This window comes from Temnothorax longispinosus, chromosome 6 (assembly GCF_030848805.1).
Source record: "Temnothorax longispinosus isolate EJ_2023e chromosome 6, Tlon_JGU_v1, whole genome shotgun sequence".
Taxonomy (NCBI): Eukaryota; Metazoa; Arthropoda; class Insecta; order Hymenoptera; family Formicidae; genus Temnothorax; species Temnothorax longispinosus.
In genome coordinates this window covers 19,495,218-19,522,744 of record NC_092363.1, presented here as the reverse complement: position 1 = coordinate 19,522,744, position 27,527 = coordinate 19,495,218, and the positions used below count along the sequence as shown (strand labels likewise).

General features: G+C 41.3%; 1 protein-coding gene and 1 long non-coding RNA gene across 3 annotated transcripts in view; one reads left to right on the top strand and one right to left on the bottom strand.

The window, feature by feature from the left end:
* LOC139815033 (uncharacterized) overlaps positions 1–27,527 on the bottom strand; it is a 253,660-nt gene that overhangs the window by 118,898 nt on the left and 107,235 nt on the right. The window lies entirely within an intron of this gene.
* The window catches only part of LOC139815032 (uncharacterized), a 133,557-nt gene continuing 130,472 nt past the window's right edge, over positions 24,443–27,527 (top strand). Inside the window, exon 1 of the mRNA XM_071781621.1 lies at positions 24,443–26,096. The gene's annotated coding sequence lies outside the window, so the exon portion shown is untranslated. The remainder of the gene's footprint in view (positions 26,097–27,527) is intronic.

Here is a 27,527-nt window from a genome sequence, read left to right as displayed (position 1 = left end):
CAATTTATAATTTGTGTCAGCATTCAGGATGGAACTCTATTTGTTAGTTTTATATGCCGTGTATTTTGTGAATATGTGTATTTTAATGTATATTTTATGTATGTGTTGTATTTTTGATTTTTCAAATATTTTTTGTATGAAATGCCACACAAAAATATAAATAGAATTCTGTCCTGAATTCTGACGCGTTCGAATCGTTTAAAAAAGACTATAGGTATTGCAATAGTTTATACATGAGTGCGTATACATACATGCAATATTATTTATATAATTAGGTGGAAATCTTAGCCGATAAAAGAAAAGTTTATAGTATATATTTACTATTTGTTTTAAATTAACGGAATAAGTTTCTCTCCTTGAACGATAGCTGCTTCACAAGAAATTAATAATATGAAATCATTAATTACTATTTCTGCCTGTAGCAACTATTGCAACTGATTCCGTTTCGAAAGGAGAAAAATGGAGCCTCCAATTGCGATATCCGTGCTCGATACTTTGCTTTATATTTTCGCTGCAACATCGATATGTTCCGCGCGTATATGTCGTGAAGCTCTATAATAACTTTATTAAAGCGGTAATCCGATATCACGCTCAGAGAATAACGATGTTATCTCCACATTCGATGTAATCATGCAGGTCGGGGAACCTGATAAAGCGATCACTGATTAGGAAGTGAAGACGGTATCGTTTCCCTCTGTTTGTACTCGACAACTCGACTCGTATCGAATGGAAGGAAATCCTGACAAATTTATTCCTATTTTACGTCGGACCTCTCGGATGGGTATATCGATGTTCTAGTCTCGTCTATCAAAACTCGGCTTGATACGATACTCTGTGTTTTTCGCCTGCCTTGTTCCCGTTTTCGTTCACGGTGAATAAACGTATAATAAAAACGTTATTTTCGATTGTAAATGTAAAACGAGATCAAATATATTCTCGTTATTAATAAACGCCAATAGCAACGAGACAACAAGTATACCTAAAATATGCAGATAATTCACGTGTATAAATACATATTTAATCACGATTTAATCGAATTGAAAAATTGGAACAAAAAGTATCGATTCATCCTTCGGAATAATCTTGTGAATTAAGTCATAATAATCGTATTATCCAATGCCGATTTTACCGTAGGCATCCTATGTGCTTATATGTGCTTATCGATCGTGACCACTTGCCGGCGATATGTCACGTCCGTCCACCCAATCTTATTCCACTATTTTTTAATCGACGCACGTATCCGCTGTCTTCGTCTTGAAGCGAAACCGTCGGCCAAACCGAACTTGCTGGTCCCCTCAACTTCCGACAAATTTATTCTCACTTCATGCCTGTTTCCCGATAAATATCGATTCCCGGGGCGGGGCGGCGGCACAGACAGACCCCCGGCCTCGATATAATCGTGTTACTCCGGAAGAGCCGCCACGTCGCGTGCCTGCCGTTCTTCTTATTTGTCTTGTCTACCCGCTCGCAAAAGGAAGCGTTTCAGGCGGCCGAGAAGGAGAAACTGAATATCCTCGCTAAAGCCGAATTTATACGGTTCTCTTTGAACGACCGTATCAAGATGAATCGTTTTAAATAAATGTGTCGAATAAACGAGTTTTTAACGTCATCAACGAAGCGTGCTGGTCTCAAACATAATTCAATGGAGTTTCGCGGGCGTCTACGGTTTCTAAAAAAAAACCCTAAAATTTCTATTCTCTATCATATTTGTTCGCGCACTTCACGTTGAATGATTCGTGAATCGCCATCCGACACGAAATTTGTGAAAGTGAGAAACAACTCCGTTTGTTCTGTCGCGAATGATTTTATTTTTATGAAAATATTTTTCTCTCGTTTTGGATGGCTCATCCGGAATGATCGTCGAGAGTAAACCGTGTAAATTCGGCTTAACGGACAGCCAAGAGGAAGACGAAGGTATACGAGTGTGCACATGAAATACAGCGCGAAAGCGCGCGGGGATGAGGGCGGGAACGATGGAATTTGATATCGTGCACAGGGCCGGGAAAATAAAGTGGAAAAATTCCATCTGGTCAGACGCACCGGGTTCGCTTGCTGGAAAAGTGAAAGAGGGATGAAGAAGAAGAAGAAGAAGAGGAAGAAGAAGAAGAAGAAGAAGAAGAAGAAGAAGAAGGTACAACAGGAAGGGTGAGTCACAGAGTCGAGATATCCAATACACCGTCTTGATTCGCACGCGAATATGAAAGGGCGCGATTTACGGGGCGAAAGCGAGATGTACGACAACCTTCCCAAATCGAGTGTTTCGAATAGCGGAACAAATAATGGGGGAAAAAAGAGAACTTTGATTTTTACAGTTAAATTGTATGATGCAACTCCACAGTTTATAATTTGATACATATAAGAGAAATATACATATAATATAATAATTTTATAATAGAAAATGTATATTGTGTACATATATAATTTAAAAATTTCAATAATGTATAATAATGTATAATATATATTATATATTGCATTAATATTATTAATTATATATTTATGTAATATTATACTATAATACTATTATACTTATTATCGAATATGTTATTAACATTATATAAGTATCCTGTATAACGATGAAGTAATTTTAGACACATACATAAATATTTCATTTCGGGATTCGATTGCAACGAAGCTTGAGAGCTTTTCGTCTTTTTCTCGCTGCAACGGAGATGACGACAATTTTGTCAGAAAATCCATCAGTTAAACCGACTCCCACATCTCACATTTATCGCGAAATACGCGTCGCGATTAATTAGCATTGACTCATATTCGACGGCATGGCAAATTACGCCAAAGTCGTGCTTTATACGTTTCCGACGATGATTCTCCAAAAGCTCGGCCGATTCGTCCTGTCTTTCTCCATTGCTCTTCATCCTCTGCACGCCGTCGTGCTCTCGTGTCTCAGAAGTCAGCGAGTTTCGCGACAGTAAAAAGCGCTAAACGACGAGGCAGGCTGGCCCGGTTCAGACAGCAGACGAGCTAGGTCGTCGTCGTGGTCGTCGTTGTGGTCGTCGTCGTTCTCGTCTCGTCGCGTTGTCATCGTTTCCCTTCTCTCCCGCGTTCTCTTTCTCTGTCCTCTCGTCGCTCGTCGTAGCGAAGCGTTCTCGGCGAAATTAAAAACATTTACTTCCGCGAAAGAAACACGAAGCCGTGGACGACCCTCTCATAAGCCGGGACATATTTCGCGGGGTGTAGAGACGGGGCAACGGAGGGACGAGTAAAAAGCTCGCCAAAGCGGAAAAAGGCTGGGGTCTGGGGCGAGTGGGAACCCCTCATGTCCGCGTCTGGGATGTATGGCTCGTGCCGCCCGCGGGAACAAAAAGGAGTTCCGTCAAGATGAGAGGGAGAGCGTGGGAGCGGGACGACTTGCGGAAATTAATTCGCGATGTTTCTCGTTCCTCTACGAGAATATCGGCGAAGTATTGCACGGACTGTGTTACCATGGATTCTCGAGTTATCGGTACAAAATGTACTCGTAAAGTTCAACATTTGGCAATCGAGTAGAGAGTTAGATTATGAGAGCAAAAATTAAATTTTAAAATAAAATATTCTTTATGTTTAAGTTACTTCAATGTTATGCGCATTATATAATGTTAATTAAATAATTAGTAAAACAAGTATTATATTAATAAGTGTAAAATTAATATGTGTAATATTAATATACTATATTATAATATATTATATAATATTATCACGCGAGGCGAGTTAAATCACATTTTTGGAAAACAACGGAACTTTTTGTTTATTCGTACACTGCCAAATAGGTTACACAAATTTTTATAAATTAATATTTCTTCTTTTTTTTTATTTGTCAATTAATCGCACATTGATTCATGATTGACTTGTAGTATACTTATAGTGATTGCACCGCGTTTCCAAGGACTTTACAGACTCTTGGAGACCTTAACTAGCCTACAAGGGGTGGCTATATACGCCACTTGGGAGGAGGCGATCGGCAGGAGGGAGGCGTAAGTAGATTACACGACTGTGTAATTGAATGGCCACTCTAAATGCCCCGACCACTAATTAAGAAAGCGATACCGATCGATTATTCCGACATCGATACACGCTATCTATCGGCATCTCCCTATGATACACTCTTCCGCCGACACAACTCGTAACGGTATACGGTCGCAGGAGATCGAAGGGAGTGTTCCCATTCCTCTTCACTTGCCATCTCCCTCCCCCTTTAAGTCTGTTATCAGCAAACCCCAGCCGCGTCGTAGGCTGGCTCACGGCTAACTGCCGATTATTGCCGGTAGTGTAACCTTCGATTAAAATCAACCCCCCCCCCCCCCCGGCTCGTTTAACGGTCCTGGTTAGGTTGTCCAATCAACGAGAAGAGCGAGACGCACTTTTCCAAGAGTAACTGGAACCGAACTCCGGCGTCTGGATGTTGATTAAGCACCGGTAACGAAGAAGATGGTATAGATGCGATGATGGTTTTTCATATTTTTCTTCTTCTCTAAATTGAAGTGACGGTTGCCTATTACGCGTACCTTTTTTCTCGTTTTCATAATATTACTCGAAAAAGATATATATGGATTTTCTTGAAATATATATTCTATTTATCTCTTTCGTGAAATACTTTCTCTACGAATGTGTAAGTTTTCTGCAATTTAGTCATTCTCTTTGTTCGATCTGCTAATTATTATTGGTCTAAAACAGATTTTACCCGCTATTAAAATTTGAATATCCGTCTGGTCGATTTTGACGATCGCATTGACCCGATTACGGAACAATGTTTATTCGCGGGTACATGCCGGAGATAAATTCGGCCGGATCCGATTGACGGAGGTTTCCTTCCGAAGTGCGCCGATCGCGCTGAAAATATTTGTTCGCGCGCGTCAGAATGTGCGACGTGCGATTTACGACGTGATGAAATGCCATCAATCCGCGTTGGTTATCGAGGTTCGCGATTGCGCGAAACGACGAGATGAAAAGGCGTGCGCGTAAAACCACCGCGCCACCGGCGATGTTTGTTCAGCGATGTTTATCGTCAGCACGCGGCAATTAACGGGGATTGGGATTTAATTGTCCTTGACCAATTATTCAGTTGTGTTCTTTCTAGTATGCATGCCCGGTGAAAATCACACATTCTCGGTCACGCGCAACATTTCTGTTGCACCGATTGAGTCCACGCTCAATTATTTGGATAATTTATCATTGCGGCGTTATCAATGCTATCGAGATTCATTCAACGCTTTCGCGGTGAGCTTTGCTTAAGTTAGTTATGTCCATAATCCCGGTCTAATATTCGGCCACAGTCGAGAATTCAAAATTTACAATGCAAAATTCAATGCAATATTATTTTTGGAGTTATGAGCTCCAATATTGATTAAAATTCGTAATTTAAAAGAGATTAAATCGCGACATTTATTTTACCAGCGATACATTTTTTCATGTTTGCTCATCCAAGTTAATATATAGTTTTACACAGGATGAGAAATCTCTTGACAAGTTTGAAAAGTGACATTATATCACAGAGTGAAAAGGTTAATTCCTAATTAGCGGGGACCACTCATTGACTCTTCTTCTCCGCCCATCTCTTTTGCCTGCCCTCGCTCCGTCTGATGAACGTCCGACGAGCCTTCGCGGTTTATGCAGCGGTTGAAACTCCGCTGAAATATTGAAGCGCTAAGCCGGGGCGTTTAGCATTTTTCCGGGAGGACTATGCCGCCCAGGTGGATTCCAGACCTCGGACGGGCTGCCGAGGGATTTGCGAGGCAGGTGATAAATATTAAAATAACAATTTGAATTCAACTTTCGTTCAACTCGCGGTCGAGTATTGCGCTAGACTGGGGCGGGAAGGTGGAGGTCGAACGTCGTACCGAGGGTTGGAAACGTGATTTCCGAAAGGGGGAAGAGACCCGTTGTGAATTCATACAATAATCATCTTACGTACTTAGTCCGCTTTTTAGCATACCCATCGGCCTCTTCCGTTTTGGCACGATAAGGATATAGCGGTCTCAACCACAGCAGCGGCGGTAGCACGAGTCGAGGGTGAAACGAGGGTTGGTTGGTCGGAGGGCATCGAATATTTAAGAAAGTCAGACTTGTTCGTCCGATCGGCTAAATGATTTTCCGCGAAACAGAGCTACGGTCTCGGGCATTAACGAAGCACACGATAAACAACCCGTAGATCCGAAAAGACAAGTAGAACGAATTCATACTATTCAGAGAATAGTAATAAAAATAAAATCTGTTTAAAGAATATAGTTTTATTGTTAGACCTAAATCGGCAAATTTCTTCATTTTGACCGGAACTTTCGATACTGTCAGGTGAGTTCCGCAGTGAGAGTTAATTGCAACTGCGTAAGGTGGAAAAGTTTGATGCTATTGGCGGTGGAGATTCATCGTTTATTAAAAACAGACGCAAAATTGCCGGACCGTCGTGGCCGTTGCGCCTCATTCGAAACAAGGGCCGCGATCAATAGTAATAGCCGCGCCGACAGTATGCAGTGCCGCTATCAAGCGTCGACCAATAACGCTATCAGGCTAGCCGTAATAATTGATAATGCACTTTGTGCGGCCGGGGGGAAACTTTCCACAAAGACACTGACACCGCTCGTACATAAGGAATGGCAGGCGAGCGTGCGCGCGCGCCCGCGTGGGTCAGTGCACCTGCTCGAAATTGCAGTTCTGTTGCGCGGAATCGATCAGGAAGCCGCGCGCCACACGCAAAGACCGGCCGTTACATAGTTCTAGATTCGATAGCGCATTCCTACGGCTCTTTTTCCCACGGCCAATGGGCATCTCCGGCCGCGTTCTTGCATTTCGCATCGGACGCGAGCGGGGAGGGAGGCGAGCAGAGTCGATCGCGCTTTGACTTTGCTTGCGCTGGGCCAACGGGGGGCCGCGAAAACTGCCGTTATGAGCTAACTTCCGGAACAATGCGATACGCACGGCCAACAAATGCTTCCGGTAACAACGCTCGAAGTCGGGTAATATCGACGGCTGCGACCGCGAATATAACAACTTGGGCCGTTCGGATGCTCTCACATCATCGTACCGCGCTAGAATCTCGCGCATGCTGTCCGGCATACAAATGCCGCGAGTGTCCAGAGAGTGGGGCGTGTAAACCATATCCTTTTCACTTCGATCTTCGATCCCTTCACTTACAGCGCGGATAATTTATATCGACTTCACCAGCGTGAACCTGAAAGTTGACTTTACGATAATAAATCCTTTTCTATTTATTTTTTTATTTTGAACTTAGCAGCTACTTCTCAAGTAAGTGGAGAAGATATCGGCATTCAACCCTCTCTCTCTCTCTCTCTCTCTCTCTCTTTCTCTTTAAAATATACCGTATATAATTTGAAAGGGAGAAATTCAAATACCGCCTCGTAAAGTTTAAGGTAACCGGCGATAACGGGGGATAACGTTAAAGGGGAAGAATGTTCAAATCTCATAAATTGCTAACACAGCGAATTATACTTTTTCGATCAAAAGACGTCGCGTTCTTTCTGTAAGCGGAATGTTTTTGGATTTACGCGTCTTTTCGATGGAGAAACGAATATTAAATCTGATTGATCCTCTCTTTCTTTTCTATCTATTTTGCGAGCCTCAGCAAGCTGTCTTTTCAATTAATCTTTCACCCTCATTGACAGCAGATACTTGTTTGCCTTAACCACCGCATTCAGAAATTAGCACGAATATCTCAGCTCGCGGTAAGCCCCTACGGGGCTATTTCCAATGAGTAAACGCTCATTGATCATCAATATCTGTTTGTTATTACGTCATTGATGTAATCTCTATAATTATAATGCATCCTAAGAGGATGTCTCTGCGATTGTCCAGGTATTGTAACATTAATCCCCGTAGTCCTTTAACAAGTCACCATGACCGTATGACCCATGGGATCGTCCTTCCATTAACCATCGACACCTTTGACCACCGTTTCAATCGAGACTGCCAAAGGGGAAGCCGTAAATTTCGCAGAAACCGTTATCGAGGTAACGAGAAAAGTTATGTCGAACTCGAGGGGGTTTTGCCGCGCGACGCGTCGAGTTTCATGCGAATTTGCTAATTATTTCGTATTGCGCGTGACATCCACGCGAGAACGGTTGTTCTGAGCGACGATAGAGCGACGAGAAGAAACGGGCATGTGCACGCGTGGTCGATGGTAGCGGGGGCGACGGGGATCAGATCGTTGGTCGACGGACTCGCGACAAAGGCTAATTGCGACGCGCGGGCAAACCGCGTCGCAAACGGGAACAAGCCCATATTACGTCGGAACACACAGCCGTCTGTCGTCGCGTGTCCCTTCCCCGTCCTCGCCCTTTCCGGTTCTTGCCGCCGGCCCCACCGACCGACGACCGACTACCCTCGGTCTCTCGCTCCCTCGCGACCGACTGTGGACGACGTCGCGCGTCCAAAGCGCGTCGTTGAGGTCGGTGACGATCCGACGACGGTCCACAACACCATGGTCCATCGGACTCCGTCATGGTCTTGTGCGCCATGCGCTCCGTACGCATGGTGATCCTGGACTAGGTAAACCTCCGAGGCGCGCAGACCACAGCGCATACAATATCTTCGTGTTCGAGTACTCGTGCAATTCGCTTTAGCGCGAGCCCATCCATGCTAACCCGAACCTTCACTCGCCCTTCTGATGCATATCCTTCTCTCTCTCTCTCTCTCTTCCTCTCGTCTCCTCTCTGTCTCTCTCGATTAGCGTTCGTTGATGAGTCGAGGCTTTCGTCCCTCGTGAGGCTTTTAATCGATGGTTGTAGGAGGATGAGATGAGGCGCGTTTCGCAACAAAGTTCGGTCCAATAATCGTCGTAGTAAGGGGAGATAACCTCATAAACGAGAAGCTTCGTGGATATCGATAGTGGCTGCTCAACTTTGTTGCGTCGGATCCAAATAAACCTTCGATTAGTTTCGATAAGTTTAATTGGACGCAATTCTGCAATGCGGAATCAATTCCAAAATCTTACTTTTCCACTAGAGCCCGCGAAACATTAGAAATAGAATTCTGGCGCCAACGTTATCTTAAATATAATAATCAAACTATAATCCTCCTCAAATACAATTCCATGTATTATATGAGTTTATGCGTTTTGTTTCTTGTGTCTCCAGGGAGCACGTTACAAATAAGAGTTGGATCATTTTTGTACGATGTATAGTATAGGCCTTTATAATCACGTTGTAATACAGAACTAAAAGTTATGAAAATAGCACTTGGCCCTTATTGCATGACTGCATCCAATTAAAGTAGCACGTGATATCTGAATCTACTGTTTGTTGAAATAATTCAATCAATTAACAAATAATTTATTGTCGTGAACACACTTACATTTAAAATTTAAACAAAGCGCACATAACAAAAAATTGTGTTACAACTTTTATCTATTTTTAGTCCCAACATGTAAATTGTAAACTATATATCGTCACAATTACTTATAAAATTTTAATAGCGCATTTTAGAAATTGATCATTAGAGACCTTTTGATTTGAAAATATCAGAAGTGACAGTAAGCGAGGAAATTGGTGCACGATATCACGTAGAATTCGCGCACTCAGGTAAATGCATTTACGCATTCATCTGTTATCTGTTGTTGATTTTCACAGTTCACGTGATATTGATTTTGAGTATAGTTGATTTTATCTTTTGATCTGTTATATCAGTTATATGCATACTACTATAGGACTCGATTGATTTATATTGCCAAGTTTATATTATATTTGTATTACATAATTAAATTTTAGTTGTATTTAATATTCTTTTTAATAAAAATTGAAATAATTGCTAATTAAATACTATGATCGAATGTGATTTGAGATGCAAATGAGAAGGAAATGTATGTATACATTTTTTATTTTGTAGCGCGTTAAATATTTCGTGGCTACGTCGCGCTTAATTTGACGCTTGATGCCCGTTTTTTGCAGTATGTTGTTGTTATTTGTCTTGTCGGTCTCATCTTATTGCGATTCACGAGGTCAGACTTGAGTAGGCAACGGCCATTCTGCCCATTCTGTGCCTCATTACTCTTCGGAACGCCATCGCGGCAAGTGCTACGAGACGTCAGAAGCGATCGTTCTCTACGATTATTACAATTAGTGATTATTAGCGTTGATTAATTAACTCCCGCGATTAACGACTCACAAGCGTGTCGAGGCAAACTGCCATTTATCAATGACGATATTTCGCGCGATTTATCTGTTCAATATAGGAATATTGGAGCAAATGGGAATGGATAAATTATTGTTTCATTATGATATATTTGAGCGATGATTATTTCTTTAATGATGATTTGAATTTATCGCTGATTTCAATGAATTTGCTTATCATTTTCTGACGGAGAGCGCGGGATGAGTGGCTCAAGTAACAGAAAGTTATAATATAATTGTTTATTAATAATATATAGCATTTCGCAAGATTTACGCTTTTGAAATTTGTTATAACTATATAACAATAAATAACAGTAACGTAATTGCAGTTATATCTATGTCTGAGTGCGTAATTCCATGAAATATCATTGGTCAACTTTGATCGCTTATAATTCGAAACCATAGACATTTTCGCATCAGAATTTTTTATTATAGTTAATCTCTAAAATTTTATGTGGTGATTGTGAAATACCTCATAAAGTACTCTTATCTCAACGTTTATACTCCAATTTACTTATTTATTACCTATAAATAACATTTTGTCAACAAAATTTATTTATTTTAGCAACTCTTTATCGAGACATATTCTTGGTGGTTGGGTGATGTAATCGCAAACACGTTAGTTCGTGGAATAATAAGAGGCGCAGAGGTACAAATGCACAAATGAGAATTCTTCTTCACAACTGCCATTCGGGTAGGAGGGCTAGGGAATGACACGTAAATTTTTTCACTTTCCGATTACCGCAACTATTTATCTCTCCAGACGTTGAGGAAACACTTTGAGGAAATCCCCGTCGAGCTTTCCAGCTTCGCGACGATTACGGATTGCCTTGCGGTAATTGAATGGATAATTGAAACGATTCTTATCAAGGCCACGGCTCTTATGGGGCACGGTCACGGCAAACGCAAACTCGTTCAACTGCAGCAGCTCCTTCCTTCCTCCCTTCCTCCACAGGTCTCTTCCACCGCCTGTTTGGATGTGCTAAGAGCGTTTCCTCCAAGCTCGACAAGCTAACTGGCAATTAATCGTTTAAACATTGATTAAAAGAAATTGTCTCTACCGCAAAGACGAGACACTAGCCGCTTTTCATCATCCTCCGATAAGCGTCGTCTTTCGCGGCCACAAAATTCAATTCGCACAACAAATAACGCGCTCCCATGGACCTTTGCGTCTCCTCCGCGCCGTTTCTTTCATGCGATTGCATTTCTGTTTCCATGTGTTTCCTTTTCACAGAAAAATTAGATTTACAAGAGAAAAGATTACAACACATGTTGCGATCAATAAGCTATAAATTTCGTTAAACGTTATGGTTGCGCGAATACAACGGGCGATAGATTTCAATGTACATATTATACATAGTTGAGTTATATAACTGTTCAAACATCATTGAGCTGAAGCGGTGTGCTAACTACAGTGGAATTTATTTTGTTTTTTCATACGATTATGCAGCGACAAACATTGCGTTTGATTTGAATATTGTTTGCATTATTAAATGAATTAACACGGTTATCGTTCGCGTCTGCTGGCGGCGCGCGGCGCTTAGATTTCGCATGACGTCGCAATCTCCTCGAAAGCCAAATAGAAATATCGACGTGCACGAGAGCATCACTATATAAATACCTACATAAGCTATCGCGCACAAAAGGCGCCCCCCATGAAATTGAATTCCTTTTACTCCCAGCTCGCTCGCGTGTCCGTGCCGGCCATCTTTGAATTCCGTGATATTTCATATAGTGTAGCAATATCCCGTTAACATCGCGAGCTGAAGCTATTGTGAGTCAACATGGCTCACTATGAATGAGCATGGAACGTTGCGCGTGATCGTTTCTATGCGACTAAAGTGCACGCGAAATTACACGAGCGAGCTTGGCAAGTTATTTAGCAAGTTAAAAAATTACTTAAGTAAAATGAGACGCGATTAATAAATCCGATTGATTAATAAATCCGATTCAAGCCGTCAAATTATCCTTTTATGAGATCTATAATGTCATATTTTATTTGTAGTAATTAACTAATGCAACGATAAACAGTATTTTATGCATCCAGCAAAAAAAATATATACGAATTCAATAAAATTATAAATATATTGTAATTAATAGTGGTGCAATATGTGCAAAACTGTAAGTCGCGGATTATTCGTCTGTACAACAGTATTTTAGCCATTCGGTGCGCGCGAGGGCCATTTGTCAGTCCCGCCGAGCATTCTATACCTTTCGAATATTGATTTTCGATTTCGCCTCCTCATTGCAGCGGCGGGGGCGGGCTGTAAATTTCTCGGGGCACACGTCGACCACCCAGCCCTCTCTCTCTCTCTCTCTCTCGTGCGCGCGGCCGAAACGACAACGTCTCCGCGAATCTCCGTATAATTTCCTCCCCATTGTTAAACTTTCGTACCGGACGGCCATTTTGCCGAAACCGCCTGACTTTTCTTGCGACTAACCGCCGCACCGCCGCCTTTCAGTCCGTCCGCGACGGCGGAACTGCGAAAAGGCGTAATGTAAACGGGTCACTTGGCATGCAAGGCGAGGGATAGTCGCGCCCCTAGAATTCCGTATGGATTAAGTGACCCAGCGTGCATAAGATCGCGTACTAGGATCGTGTACTGGGTGTCCACGAACGACAGCTTGAGAGATAGACGGTATGCAAATTGCTGAAAAGGACCGTGCGTAATGAAGATTTCCAGAATTTTTTAATAGATGGCAAACACATAGCCAAAACGTTCACGATACTGTTTTTCTGTCTATATAATATTATAATATAATCGTACTTTTTTATTTAATTGACATTTTATTTATTTTACTTTATTATATCGGATTATATCTATTTTTATTTAGAGATTAATAATTGTTCAATTCCTTAAATTATTACGTTACAAAAAAAACGGCAAAAAGGAATAATTTGTACGTACACGCACGCGTCCTATCTTTGAAATGTCGGAACGCTATAAATGAAAGATTTTCTGAGAAGTGCGCAGGTTGTTTGACAAAAAAAAAAAAAAAAGATTTAGGTATTTCCAACATAAAACTTTGATACGCCAGGTCTGAGAAATTCCGTTTCGCAGGATCTCATTTCTCGTTTGCTGAAATTTAAACTGAGACTAATGTAAATTCGCTTCTTTCGATTCAACTTTTATCGCGTTGCACCTACGAAAAACGAATATTACGGAGCTTACGGAGATTACGCGGCCGATTCCTTTTGCCACTCTCTACGCTTTCGCAATAATTATTGCAAACACGTCGGTACGTGCCTCGGTTGTTATCTTTAATTTTCCTCCGCCAACCATTTCTTCCGGTCTATCTTAGCGCTGCGGTACTCAGCGGTAATAATTCAGCTTCGTAATCCGTTCACGAGAGAAATTGCCATAAAACAAACAAAATAATTCATCAACGTCGGTTGGGATAAATTCCTTTTCGTCATACTTAATGGTAGAAGGCGACAGAGATTAAGACATTTCGATATGTATCTAATGATTTATTATTAAGATATTTAACATTGAGGTAAGATGATTGATGCTTTTCATTTAATTTTTGTAAGCAGATCGACCCGACATTTGTTGAAGAATGCATCTACATTTGAACTAAAAGATCTCTTTACTAAATGTAATTATATTTAATTATGTTTATAAAAATCAGATAATATTTTATAGATATTAATTCTGAGGTCTGTTATAATTGTATTTTCACAATTGAATAAGTGAACGGGACTAACTTAAATAAATTGTTCATTTCTGACGACACAATCGAGCGATAATTTAATTGCAATATAGTTGTATTCTAAATAATAGTTTAATTCAAACAACATAACGATTATATAAAGAGATATAAAGAACTGTTTCTTTTGAAAATAAACGTAACCTGTGCAGAAAAAAAGAATCGGAGACAGCTTGTGCCATTCAGAAATAATATTATCCGCATAAAATTCCGATCTCGTTGTCTCTCCGCCACGCCGCGTAAAAGATAAACGCCGTCTGGCTGAAGCCCGGCATTTTCGGTCGTCGCGACGAGCGGCTAAGCTTCGTCAAGTTCTTCCAGAGGTTCCCGTCCGCGACCCCTTTTTTATTTCCCTCCCCCTCCTCTTTTTTTCTACTAGGGTACGTTCTAGCCCCGGGGGCTGGAGAGCAAGACCTGCGAAGGAAGAGACGGCGACAACGGCGAAGTGACAACGCAATTTCGCGGACGTAACGGGCGAGAAAGTATAAAGAGATTGTCTTTCGCGTTGGCGCTTAAAAATTTGCACTTTTATGCCTCACGTAATAAAACTACCCCCGCGCGCGCGTGCGCGCGAGTTTTACGTCTCCCCAGACGCGAATAGGGTTGTGCACGTCCGCGTCGCCGGCGCGGCGTATACCGTTTGGTTTACGTGTAGCACCGTCTTTACAACCATGGGAGGCCTGAAACATGGAAATTATTTTGGGACTCCGCTACGCAAATCAACCTAAAAGGTTACGGATAAGTCTCTCTCTACGGGAATAAAAGTAATCTCTTATGTAAGCACAGAATAGTAATGTTACATACACTGAAAAAAAATTTATTATTTGCAAGAAAATAGAGTTTGAATTCAGTTTCCTTAATTCAAAGAAATATTGTATTAGGTAGATTCGAGAAAATATTTTAACCTCAGAAAAATATTATCTTAAATTTACCTAATACCTAATACTTCTTTGAATTAAGAAAAGTAAATTCAAAGCAATCTATTTTCCTTTAAATATTAAAATTTTTTTAGTGTACAGGGTTTATATTTCTTAATTTTTATATAATGTTTATTTTAAGGATATTTTAAATATTTATTTTAAGGATGCACCGCGTTGGGTTTCCATCGATTACAATTTCGTGGCTTTGTATATTTTAATCCAACCCTTCAACTGTCCTCTTGACCTGCTGGTTATTATAAATTGTCCCCAATCTCTCGGTTTTAACACTGTATATTTCATAAAATCGGTGGCTGAGATTAAAATACATAGTTATATATAGTTTGTGTATGGCGATTAGCGCATAAACGTAAATGATTTATTGGATTTGATATTGAAGAGCTGCGAAGCATTGAATGAACTATTAAACGTTCGCGTCTCATTTTACACATTATCCTATTTCAACCTCGCATAAATAGTATTAATAAACACTACGAAATATGTGACGTTGTATAAATTCGAATTGAATTACAGTAAACATTTTGCCTCATAAATTACCTCGCGATTTTTTACTTCGTAATAACGTTCAGAGGAAATGCCGTGTTGTGCGAGACTATTATTATAGCAAATATTTCAGTTTTTTCTCCTTTCGTAAATCTTTAGTCTAATAGCAATAAGCAATTCGTGTCTACTTTTCATAGTTTTAGTAATCGGATTTACTTAAAAAGCAAAATATACGTTTATGGAAATGCTCATCTGATGTTTTGCTATAGAATAGCTTGTTGACAGTTAAAACATTGCATATGAATAATGGTGGGAATACATCCCAGCTAGGCGAATCTTATAAATTTCTTACAGTAAAACAAGATATTACCCTTTTATCCCAAGCGTCCCTTATCCCCGATGTATAAAAGTCTTCGGCTTAGATCTCTCAACGATATCCTCGTTCCGCTGAAACGTACACATCGCGGCATCGACGTTTCCGCTTTTATAGAAGCGCGCAAAAAGTGTTTCTGTTTACTCGTGTTACACCCCAAATCTATTCGTCCTCCCTATTTCGCTCCGTGCCGTGAACCGCAAAATGGATGAACGAAAGATCGAGACGTAGGGTAAAAGCGTACACGTATAACCAGCACGCGCACAGACACAGCTGTGCACGCGTGTATACCTTCCCTTTGGCGCAGTGCTTTGAAACGCACCGGCTTTACCGGGAAGCATATTCCGTACACGCTGACTCGTGCATTTTCCTGTTTATCCTGCGCCTTCATCCCCGGGGTGGTCTCGGGACGCATCGACTTACGGGCCCGACTTTCTCGTGTCGAGCTTCTCCCTCCCCCCTCTCTCTCTCTCTTGCCCTCTCGAAGATCTCGAAGTCAATGACAAGACGAGGGCGCGCGAGGGCGGTTTTGTTTGAGCAGCGAGTTACCTTTCTCGCTTGGCGGTTTCCCATTGAGATGCTGATGAAATCTGACGACCCGCGAACTTCCCCGGGACGCCGTTATCCGTGACGGCGACGTCGGCGACGCGACGTTGCGATGTTCACTACTTTCGCAGCTTTTAACCGCGGATTGCGCCTCGAGCCGATTCCTCGCAATCGCGAACTTTGCGAGCTCTAATTATACCTCAGGTTCGCATTGTATCTTCGTCGAACAGGCGCGCGCGCGTACACTGAATTTAAATTAATAAACTTTTAATCGCGTCGCGTCGCTCGTAAATTTGCATGTCGGAAAATTATGGATGTATTAAATGACAATGGGGAATTGCGATGAAAATATAGGCTCCTCATGACGGAATAGACGTTATATACGAAGCATTGGGAGAATAATGCTGGTCTATAAATCACAGCTTCTATGGCTGACAATAATAAATATGATGAAAACTAATAAATAATAAAATAAGAACTAAAATAAAAAATATAATGATTGAAGTAAAAATATTAATAATAAATAAAAATATTTTTATAAATATCTATATACTTACATAACATTTTTCCTTTTTTCACGCGTTTTATAATCTCATTCAAAATTAAAATCTCTGTTTTTGGCTTATACAGTGATTCGTATCAAAAACCATCATGAATATTCGTAAACAAAAATACTTGTCTGTTACGTTCATCATCGGCGTGATGAACGGATTTGTTTTACTGTCGACAAGTTCTAGACCGGAAATTCGACGATATCTTTAGGGGTGGTTCAGGAACAGATAACAATCAGTGGAAGATCGCGGCGTGCAGTCGACGGCGACTCGACTACGTAATCATGCTTTCCAATTATGAACTTTTAGGTTTTCCACGATTTTCACTTACGCGTGCATAACTTCTTAATATTTTAGTTCTTAATACGAACGTATACAGTTAAGCGTGCGATTCCTAATCGTCTGGAATTGTGCACTGTAATCATCGATGATATCTCGATGACACTTCCGCTCGTGCAAATACGCGCTGATTTGAATTTGGTTGTTAGCGGGCTTGAATATTCTTCCACGTAATGTCCGACAGCTTGATTAATTGAGGTTGAATAATTAATCTCGGGTTACCTTATTAATCACGAAAGGTGCGCGTTACTTCACAGAACGTCATTGTACTCTTGAATCCCGGTGAAATCGCTGCTGCTTTATGCTCATTACAAAATCCATATTCGTATCAGTATATATTATTTTCTTGCTGATTTTTGTATGTAATCTTATTTTATTATCAAATATTAATTATTGTATTATAAATATAAAATGATAAATTTATTTGAATATGAAAACAGTTTAAGCGCTAAAAAGTTCAATGTTATTATTTTTCCGACGCTGTTAATATTTATACATCGTATAGCGAAGCTTAAGTCATAAAAATTTTCTTCGGTATTAATCGTCCTGCGTACCAAAGACGTTAATAAGTGAGCACTCTATATGTGCATTACGGATAAAGCGGGAATTGTATGTGCGCCAAGATGCTAAGGACTTTGATGCACGAACAGAGTTTCCATTGTAATGGAATAACTGTCTATTTATCAGCAGCGGGCGCAAACGGCTTAAAGTTCACGCGGGGTTCGACACTTCGTCGGCACTGCAGGCAATTAATTAACATTGCGAGTGGCTGATTAACATATTATCGCCGTAAGACAGACGATGTTGCAGGCTCGGAAAATGCAGAGAGAAAGAGGGAGAGGGAGAGGGAGAGGGAGAGGGAGAGAGAGAGAGAGAGAGAGAGAGAGAGAGAGAGAGAGAGAGAGAGAGAGAGAGAGAGGTGGAGAAGTGAGGAGACTGCGCATGAAAGGTGCGCGGTTCGAAATTTCACGTTGAGAGAAGATGGGGATTGAATGACGAGATTCCAGGCTTGCTCAAACGAACAACGAAAGGGCGAAGGGTAGAAGAGACGAAAGGATTGAAACCGGGCTGGTTAGCGGAAATAGTCGGATATAGCGGCAGAAGATGAAAGAGTGTGAGGGACTGATTGTGAGTAGAGAGGAGTCTTGGGTCCTGGAGCACCCTTCCAGGCACGTTCGACTATTAACCCCGTCGAGATTCGGAAAGACACTGGCGGACTGAAGCCGGCCACTGTCTCCACTTGCAACCCCTTATAGGAACGTTTGAACGAGAGACTTGCAGTCTGGCGCAGTGTCTCCCTAACAAGGACGAATTCAGCTCTCTCGAGCTGGAGACAGACGGTACCCCTCCTGTCACGGTTACGTTCTCTCTTATTTCATCGTGTGTGTTCTCCCTTTCATCCTGCGGAAGAATTGCGGACGGCGCGGCGGCGGCGACGTGATTAAAACAAAATTGTCGCGCCTTCGTCGCGTTTTCTCACGTAGACTCGGGATGCCCGTGACAAAAGGGAGTTTTCATAGTTTTTGCACGTGCATTTTCTCCAACTCTAAACACTTATAGAGTATTTCAAGGAATCTCGGTTTACATCCTAATAATCGCTTAAGATTAATATTTTTATTTTATGTGAAAGAGAGTCTTCCATAACGATATTTAAAATTATAATTAAATTTTTACAATTTATACGACAGTTTATGAGACAATTAAAATTACATCTGTGATAAAAAGCGATATGATTAAATAAATTTATTTGTTTCACTTGTTAACATATAACTGTAGTTATAACGAGTCTGAGGTGCGGTTGTGCGTGCGCGACTGGTTAAATTTTATAGTACAAATATAATTATACTTTTAATTAGTGATAGTCGCGAATTTCAAAACTGGTTTTAATCTCTACTGACTATATATGAGATTCTTTTCAGTTGGTGGCCTTTTTGGCGGACTGTAACAAAAAAATTATATCCATCGCCCATGCTTATCTTTATCTTGAAACTGCGTACAATTATTTGATTTATTTTATCGTACAGTAGGCAGTTTTAGTTGTCTAGTTAAATACTGTAACATTAATTACATCATCTGTCATTTTTGTAAGCGTGATTACATTTTATTAACTCTTTATTATCTCAGCTTTTTCGTTTTCGGGAATCACGGTTATGCATAAACGTTATATATAAATTAGAAGAACAGAAAACGCTGCCATTATCTCTTAAGCAAAATTTGAATTTAATTACTTGAGATAATGTAATATTAAGACTGTTCTCGTGGACGCGAATCGCGGACTTGTCTCTTGAGCTCTTTTCCTTTTATGTAATCAAGAGAGCGACAATGTTGGCATGATTAAAACAAAATCGTCGTCGTCGCGTTATTGCCGGTGCCGCGTTTTCTGACGAATTGCAACGGAGATTCGTGGAGGAAATTCCGCGCCTCCGGCTATAGGCGAAGGGCTGCGTGATTTATTACGAACTCCACATAATGCTAGACTATACAGAGTTCGTTCGTTTTAATGTCACCGTGTCATTTTATGGTTGCGTGCGGCGTCATATTAAGAGTAACGATCAAGTAATAATATTGCAAATATATATCAAGTTTATTAAAAGTGTTTATAATCTTAAAAACTCGATAAAATAATAACGCAAAATTCGCGAAAGAAAATAGCTTAAAATATTTCACTACGTAATGTTGAGAAAAGGTGATAGTATAATATGATACAGTATCTGGAATATGATTTATAGAGTAATTATGTGTTTAATTGAATAATAACAAAAGTTCCAAGTTTAATATTATTTTGTTTAATGATATTTGGAGGAGTCTATTAAAATACATTGTTTCAATTTATATATGTATATGCTTATATATTACGTTTATCGCTCCAATATTTGATTTGATGATGATATTTTTACAAAGCAAAATAACGATGGAAAGTTTGTTGGATAAACTAAATATGGCACTGAAGTACTGTGTACATTATATATTGTTGATCGATGACAGTGATAGCAGTCGCATACTGTGTGTGTTTCGTTTTAACATCCCACTAGTATTTTACTATAATTCTGCCTGTGGCAATAGCGCATAATTCCGCTTTGTGATATTTGGATTTTACATGGCTATTTGACATGTCATTATCAAGAAATGTGCTAAACTGATTTCAAACATAATTAATATAAAATATGATTCTCATTGTACATATATGCATCTATAATAATACTACAATAATAATTCACCTATTATTTAATAAAATTGACGATAGTGGAATTAATTTTGAAATAGTAATTCTGATTGCGCTATTTCCTGATACAGACTCGTCACTTTTCTTTCTTCTTTTTTTTTACGCTCCGTTACTCTTTACACAATTTTTAACATAAATAACCATTGTAAACGAATTGCGCTCCATTTTCTACGATAGTTTCAAACGACTTGGTTGACACTCGGGGTGAAACAAGATCGGAAAACAGTTAGCAGACATAACTGGCGAAAGTTGGTGACGCGAAGAACATTTAATGTAAGGAATCGGTCGTGGAAGCAAATATTTCGATGGAAGGGCACTATATGGAATCGGAGCACGGGCCATTGGAATATCTATATCTCAGACTTAGCACGCTATGATCCTATAGTACATACACCATGTACATCGCGTTAACCACATATAGACGCATTTGCGAATGTATGTCTGTTACATACATAAATACAGATGACCATCGAATAACGCGGTACTTGAATTGCACGGAGTCTCGAATAACACGGTAAAAAATTGCGACAACCCTACATTTTCAACTTTTTTTTCTTAAATAATCCCTTGGAACCAAATGCCCAATTTTATATGGATCTGGAGTCTCGAATTAGACGGTTTTCAATAGCGCGAAACGTGATCTCCAAAGTTGTAGGTATTCTAAGTCTCGAATATAACATTGTTCTCAATAACACGGAACCAATTAATCGTGTTATTCGAGAGTTACCTATAGTTATGTATCCGTACGTGCGGAGAATGTGAAAACTCCCTTCAACTAAGGAACAACTGTAGAAACAGATATTTGTTCCTCTTTGTTGCGATAGCCTTCATCAAATTACAAACTATGCGAAAAGTTTCAGCGACTAACAATTAGGAATTCTTTAGTCTAGTCAGCTTGTTAGCAATCTGACGCAATGAAATACATTCATGGGTAGTTGAAGATGTCGCTGATGAAATGCCATCGACATTACAACACAAACAAAACCAGGAATTAGCGAAATAATTTTCGTCCCCTTTCAACGCTGCTCTATCTGTGCCATTTCGCCGTGAAACTATCTATGACGCTTAATGTGAACGGTCTGGTCGCACCTGGTTGCAGCATTCAGAATGTCGGTTCCATTGGTTACGTAGGAGAGAGACGGATTGAACGGATTCTGATAGAGCACGAGAAACGGCGGCGGGCAAGGGAGGAGGGCGCGAGAGAGGACAGAGAGATTGAGGACGTCGGGTCGCCATAGGGGGTCGCAGTATGTAGGCTAGTTGGTAAAGGCAAACGCGAACAATTTGCCGTAATAATCCGATAACTGATAATATTGGCAATTTGGCTGGGGACTAAACGGATCTCGCGGAGTGCCGCTGCGTGCGTTATCTCGATTATTGTTATTGTCCGTGATCGCGTTAGACGGGGAAGGGATTTTGAGCGGCTGTCGCAATTGAGTGTCCATCTGCGGACATCTTTCTGTTTTTCTTTCGTTTTATCATCTCCCTATTCTTTTTCCGAAATAAAGCGAAAGAGGTTTTGAGAGTTTTGCAATATTTTACAAAAACTAGGAAATTGTAAAATATAAAATGTGACGAATAATATTTAAGAAGTATTTTATCTCGTTCGGTGAACGTGTGAATTATGCTGCGTCATTTGGGTATTTTGTTCCTTCCCAGTTACCATTTTCTATTTTACTTACTATGCGTCAGAGCTGCGCATCGTAAAATTCGATACTCTAATTCGGGCTTATTACTCCGAGGTACGATGAGCGAACTACGAAAACTAATGAAATTGCTGAATCAGCAATAATGAGAACTGCTTTGGCCGGGAACTGAATCGGTTGGGGCAATAACCGTGTCGATTTATATACTCGATTATTCGCTGGAAGCACTAGATATGCAATTGGGTTATTCGCTTTATGGCGTTACATATCATACTGTTCTTTAAAAAAAAAAGGCCAAAAATCATAACAAAACAATTACAAGAACGATAAAAATAAAAGGAGAAGGGAAATATCGAGATTTAAGTGGTTAAAAATAATGAATGGACCACAACCGCATGAAATAAATCGGATTTAATTTGATTCGATCCTTAAATGTAAAATCTACGTAATGCAGATGCGAGCTGTCGGTTCGCGGTGGAGTCAATCGGATCGGGAAAATTAACGAAACAAGTCGATCGGGCGCTCGGACGGGGGTCCAAAATCCGCTTTGTGGAACGGGGAAAATCGCATTCCGAAATATCTCTCCCTGGTATATCGTCCTCGCCAATGTCTGTCCATCAGCGGAAACGGAACGAACCACGAACGCGCGATCATCTCGAGGAATCTCGACTCCGACGGCGCGGCGAGACGTGCCTTCGAAGTTCGCCGGAAGTGGTTTCGGGGTGATTGATTTCCCACATCGAATCGTCGGTGCACAGAGGTGGATTTAGAGAGAGGGACGAGAAAACGGGCCAGCGAGCGGTGTCGGGATCGAGATTCTGCGGGTTACCCGTGGAAAATCGTTGAATACGGTCGAGAATAACGAACCGACTGATTAATCGCGGCTGACGTTCATTAATCGACAACGAATTATACTACGTTAGTGCCGAATAAGATAAGACAGACTGTGACAACTTTTTATCGTATAAGCTCGTATATTTCATCACCAGGCGAGCGGTTGTATTCGAAATATCGATTGGGGTAGTATGCGTGCCAGCTATAATTCTCATGGATGTTTGTACTTCTGTAATATGGATTACAGGAATCTCCATGCGCAGATAAAATCTCATTAGAGCGAAGTCCGTCGGGCATACAAAGGCATAAGGCTGCCGCTCTGAAATTGATTTGTATTGAGCTATGCACATATTAGCGCAGACACGCTGATTGACAATATAATTGAATATCGAGAAGGTGAAGTTTTTTGTTTCTCCCTCGATAGTAATGGAATTTACGATTTTTCACAAATATAACGACAAAAATCGTGTGTTGAATATAATCTTGACAATCATTTAAGCAATTTAATTATGCTGGTATAAGTAGCCGCCGTTCCGACGTGATAATTTTATATTTAAAGATCTTATCTTTTCTAACCTGGGATATATTAACTATTCATTTAACTGATTAATATAAAATGAATTAAATAAAATGAATTAAAATATCAAATAAATTAAACTCTCATTACAGCTCATATTATAAATCATATTATAATATGAATAATGTAACTCTCGTTGCATATTTATAATATGATTTTAATTTATATAGCGATATTAGAAAATGATAATTGCATATATTTATTTATCTATAATTGATTCGATAATCTAAATCCAGTAGGTATAATTTTGTTGCATTTTTGATCTGTATTATTAGTAGTTAATATTAGTAGAAATCGGTAGAAATGATATTGTTAGAACTTTATTAGAAATTGATTTGCATTACATTACATTATTGAATTAGCTCGGCTGTTTTATGCAATTTACTATTCTATATTTCCTGTCGAGAAAATATCAGAGTATCTCGCTAGAAACAGCATGGATATATTGAGAGAAAATTTTAAAATCCGATAAGTTCTAAATTCAACGCTAGGAATCCGTTATTGTTGATCCACTAATCCATTCGATGAACTGTGCGATTGAATATTACCAGAGAATACAAGTGAAGAACTTGATTAAGAAACCGATCTCTCAACAGTTTTAATTTTTTGATTGAGGAAACGTTATTCGCAAATATACATCAACTTTTCTGACACTCATTTATCAATTGATTTAGCGATATTACAGTCCAGATATAAATAATATTATATAACTCGTTATACAACTCGATCACATAGTATTATGGAACGCGCCACAGTTAATGGATGTCGATAATGATCGAGAAACGAGTGTCATCAGTCGCAATAATCCTTCTTGGATGAAAGAAAACGTTCTGTATGCTTTTGAATCAATTTATCGATGTCGTCTCGATATCAGTCCTTTCGTTCGCGTCGCGCCTCGGCTGTGCATCGTAGAACGAGAGAGTACCGAGTGGCAGGTAGCGAGTGCAACGGAATACCATCGTCGGGCCGATTCACCTGGCGCAGGCGCGCCGCACTCGTCCTCGTCCCACCCTCTGCGACCCCCGAGCCGCCCCTTGTCCCCGAGGGAGAGCCGACGGAGACGGCGGACTCGTTCGACGAAGACGAGTCGAGTTTCGGGTGCGGGGTCGACTGACAGCCGAACCGTGCTTCAGTCGGCCGGCGAACTCGCGTGCCGAGCCTTCGCGCTGACGTTCCTCCCTCTTTCTCTCTCTCCCTCTGTCTCTCTTTTTCTCGTTCGTCCGCCCTTCGGTGCATCCGGCGCGTACTCGCGACATACCGGCGCGTCGACCGAACGTCGAGGACGTTCCACCCCCCGGTTCCGTCGTTCTGTGCCGTCTCACGTCGCGGTCGTCCGGACGTTCGCGAGCCGGGAGTTCGTTTCCCTCGAGAGATGATGAAGCCTCTGAGTGCTCCGTCCTGAGGTGGATCGTAGATCCTGACGGGTGAGCGAGCACCGTTCGCGAGCATAAGGATGTTTCTCCGCTGCGAAACGGGCGATTATCGCGGACGGATGATGACCTGACTCCGGAACTTGTCGGGTAAATAGTGCATGAAGTGGGATTCGAGGAAGTGAATGTGTAGTGCGCGCGCGATGTTCCGCTCGTCGAGCGGTGCTCGAAAATATCTCCGAGGACCCGGCCGGTGAACGTAGTCGATCGAACGTCTGTGCCGAACGTGAATGTTTTCGCGAGGCTCTCTTAAATTACTTACGCCGATGTAAGAAGTACCGGAATTCGTGCATTAGGCACCGCCGAGACTTGCCAGGTATCGAAATAGTACAATTCTTCTCAATATCTCGAGCGACATTTGATTGTTCGGCAATAACATATCGATGATTTGAAGAAGTACTATGAAAGATTAGGAAAAAGCAATTTATCTGGGTTTATCAGGAAGCAGACAATTGGCAAGCTTTCACGGAGAACATATCGTTGACCCAAGAGGAATAGAAAAACTGCTCATCGCGATCCACTAACAATAAGCTCCGTCACGTACGAGATTAAGCAAGCTCCCGGTCAGCAAGTCTAGGACGCAGTACGTGACGAGTCATCCGTGAAAACATATATCAGTGAAATATCAGTGAAGCGGCGTATATGACGATCCACCAAGATTCGTCACGTATCGTATTGGTAAAATTCTTCCGCGACGATATCATTCGGGAAACGTATCGTTGATTCAAGAAATTCCGGCGAGACATCACCGAGGAGTTAGGAAGTGGAGCGGATCAGTGACGTCCTACGCCGACGACGCGAGACAGGGGTGATCGTTCGGCAAACGTATTCGCAACATATCCACGAGTCGCTGCTCTCTCTCTTTACAAGCGAGCAACATATCATCTCCGTTGTGTGAGAAATATAATATAGTGCCGCGCGAGTCTCGCGAGCTTTACGAGCGCGTGGGATCGATAGTCGCCCGCGATAGCCATCGTTTTCCGACGGCCTGCATTGTTTCGCTGGCCGGGGAAAAAAAATATGCCGTCTCCCGGTACGCGAGTACACGGCACCGTCACGCGGCCTAGCAAGTAGTACAAGCGGACATTAGTTCGCCCGATCCGACGTGCGACGCGATGCGACTCGACGAGTATCACAGACAAGATCGGCAGTTTTGCTAATAGTATACGATTTCGATTCTTGTCGCACATAGGCGAGAGGGCCCGCTATCGATTGGAATTCAATTTTCGCTCTGTATAGTGCGGGCGAAACGTACGACTGAACGAGACCGTGAGGATCGAAGCTCGTTAATTAAAGGCCGACAGGAGTCGAGACGAGGAGCGCGAGCCACCAGGTAAATATTTCCCGAGGCCACATGGCGAGATCGCAATTTCGCGCTGCTCCATTTTTCTCCGTCTTCGTCACGATGACGGGAAAGGGGGTAAAAAGAAAAAGAGAGGGACCGAATGTTTTTCCGAGGTGTCGTTCCGCGTTAATTCGAGGAGCACGAAGGGCGTGATTTTTCAAGAGCGGCAAAAAGTTCGAGAAAAAGTTGTTTTCATTTTCGACGTTACACGTCATCGTGCGTGTGGTGGATCGTATAAAATTCCTTCGCGAAGTCTTACGCGAAGGATACACTCCAAGACGATTCGTAAGGGCAGAAAGGGAGCGGGAGGAGGTGAGGATTGGGGGGGGGGTGGGAAATCCCCTTTCGTTCTCTTCCGCGTACGAATTTCCGGCGACGTACGTTTACGGCTTCCGCGATCGTTTCGCTTCACACGAAATTGGATTATCGACCTACTGTAATAGTCCTCCAGCACCTTACTTGTCGGAGGACAAGGACACGTGCTCAGGATTGTCCTCCTTCCAATTATGTTTTCCACCAAGTTCGCGAAACATCCGGCGCGAAAGAATCGGATTTTCGCGACGAAGATCGAGCTATGCGGCTTTCCTTGCCGAACCACGTTCTTTACCTTTTGATCGTATATTTTTTTTTTATCGCGAAAGAGACTCTCTTTATAAATTCCTTTACGAATACATGATAAACTCCATTTCGTTTATCATTTATCACAGCAAAATAAATGTTTTCAACTAGTAACATTTTAAATTTATATCGCATAACACAATTTAATTTCTTTATCTTGGTTTCCAATTATTTATTAATTCGTAATTCGTTTTTCACACGCGTAATGGAAAATTTACGCGAAAAGAATATTTACTCGTCTGACTCGCGCAGAGCTACTGTGACACCTGCTTTCTATATTTTTCGCGCAATGTGCAATAAATAGCGTTTTGTTGATTGTGCGTGCTCTCGGAACGTGATCCCACCAATAATACCGTGACACAAATAATACCGTCGTTACCGCTCGAAAAACGGAATACAAATCGCCGGGATTTAGGGAGGGCACCGGGCATCGTGCGGAATTTATTAGTCGCGTCGGAACGTTTCCGTTCGCTTGTTCGTTAAAGAGCGCGCGAAATTGGCGGCCGGTCAATTTTATTAGACCGAACGACGCGGATTCGATTTGACGCTTTGTTGATACTCCTGGTGATATCCCTCGTTTTTACCTCTTTCACTTGTTTTTTTTTTTTATATCGATACAATTGACTGACAGAGTGACATTCGATTGCCGGTCACGAACCGGTAATAGACGTGATCAGGATTTTACGGTCAGTAGCGATAAACCGACAAATCTTCCATGCCGTAACACGCCTATGAAGAACGGAGGTCAGGGTCGATATTATAGTCTAAAGTTTGACATGATCGTCGAGAGTTACATTTTAG